This window comes from Helianthus annuus, chromosome 12 (assembly GCF_002127325.2).
Source record: "Helianthus annuus cultivar XRQ/B chromosome 12, HanXRQr2.0-SUNRISE, whole genome shotgun sequence".
Classification (NCBI taxonomy): Eukaryota; Viridiplantae; Streptophyta; class Magnoliopsida; order Asterales; family Asteraceae; genus Helianthus; species Helianthus annuus.
In genome coordinates, this window is record NC_035444.2 from 103,079,737 (window position 1) to 103,081,607 (window position 1,871).

At 31.0% G+C, this 1,871-nt stretch overlaps 1 long non-coding RNA gene across 1 annotated transcript; it reads right to left on the reverse strand.

Moving 5' to 3' along the window:
• Positions 1-637: 637 nt before the first annotated feature.
• Positions 638-1,350, reverse strand: LOC110897061. Its single transcript, XR_002568406.2, has 2 exons — positions 1,247-1,350; positions 638-806 (listed from the first exon to the last, which is right to left on the reverse strand). It is a non-coding gene; the product is annotated as an uncharacterized LOC110897061 (long non-coding RNA).
• Between the last annotated feature and the right edge of the window lie 521 nt (positions 1,351-1,871).

Here is a 1,871-nt window from a genome sequence, read left to right on the forward strand (position 1 = left end):
AGTGTGGTTGGTACTCGTCGGGTCAAAAATTTAATTTCAACACTTTGACGAGGGTCCACTAGAATTTTAAAATTTGAATTTCTCCGTCAAGGTGAGGATTTCACTCCTAGCTTGATGGTGAATTTCATGTAAAAAGGAAAAGTAGATGAATTGAGAGTTGTTCACCAAATTGTGGGTTTCACGCCTATTTTGGTGAAGTCGTCTCATTTGTGTATTACGAGTGGTTTTGATTTTAGTATAAATGAGTAAAAAGACGTATGTTAAAAATAATAAGAAGTATAAGCACAATAAGCATCTCAAGAAAATAACACGTAAACGACATTTCAAGAATAACTCTTAAGAATGGGACAATACAACAAGTATTAACAGATAATAAAGTAAGTATTAACACAAAACTGACATATATGTTTAAAAAGGTCAAAAGAAAACAATTAAGGAGCAAATAAAGTATCAGGCAAGTGGTTTAAGCAAAATAAAGCTCTAGAACTATAGACTAGGTTAAATCATTCCTACTTTTCCTAATTCCCTATAGTTATGGCTCTGATACCAATCTGTCACACCCCAACCGATGGCGGAAACATCGGGATGAAACGAAAACGAGATTGCAAGAGACTTCATAACACTAATTGTGTCAATATTTAAATAAACCCATTTCATTTCATGAATTTCAAATTGTCAAACATTACATAAAATCCAAATACAACATGTTCAAACATAAAAACATCAAATCATATTAAACCTAACACGTCTAAATGTGTTTCTAGGTATCATCGCTACTTCATTTCATAGCAATCATCATCTTCAACCTGTAACATGTTTAAAATACAATTCAATGCAAAAGAAAGGCGAGTATACAAGTTTGATACTTACATAGCATAAAAAGATAAGTTTAAACGATTCCTCATAGCTAGCATGTGATTCAAGATAAACATTAAAGTCGGCATGTGTCTAACATATCAAACCAATGATGAAACGCAATATGCTCATGACATAACCACAAGTCTACGGGCGGTGCGTTAATCCTATAGCGCTATATATGTCACGGATAGGCTCGTACGAAGTTAATGATAAGTCTAACACAAGATGTCCTCAACCCAAGTTTAAAGTATCAAGCAATCACGTATACAAGCATGTTATAGGAACGTTTGTGCAATTAAGTAAAATGTTCATGTGTAAGTTTTGGTAAGTAAACATGTTACACCCCAAAAAGTGGTAAACGTAAAGAGGGGAATTCGAGTATACTCACGTTGATTGCGTTGCGATTTCTTGTAAGAACGTACGAGTAAAGATTGGAACAATCCAAGAGAACGAACAAACGGTTTATCCTAGATGTGAAAATACCACACGTAAATGATCTTATAAATTTTTCATACATTAAATAATATCTCTAAAATTTATGGTTTATAATCGGTTATATGTCATCCCCTTATTACATTTAATTGTCATAAAAGAATTATAGTTAAATATTTTATAATTGAAGGGAAATGAATTAAGAATAACAATAAAATAAGAAGAAAAACTGATAACTTGTGATTTAAAGTTTAGAAGAAAAGAATGAATTTATAATAAAAGAAAGGAAACGGAAAAGAAAAGAACATTTGGTAAAAATCTAGACACGTTCGATACATAACAAACTTTAGTAAATAATCACGAATATCATATGACACACTTGTATAGAGTGTCATCTTGATTCTACGAGAGAGAAAAGAAAGTTTATGGAATAGTTGCATAACTGTCCGTTTTATGTGTAACAACTAAAATAAATTTTAGTTTAATCATACTATTTTCTTACAATATTAATGAATGTAGAATGAGCCCCGGCTATATAACAAATTATTATTTATTTGAAAAAAAAATAAGAAAAGAATTTC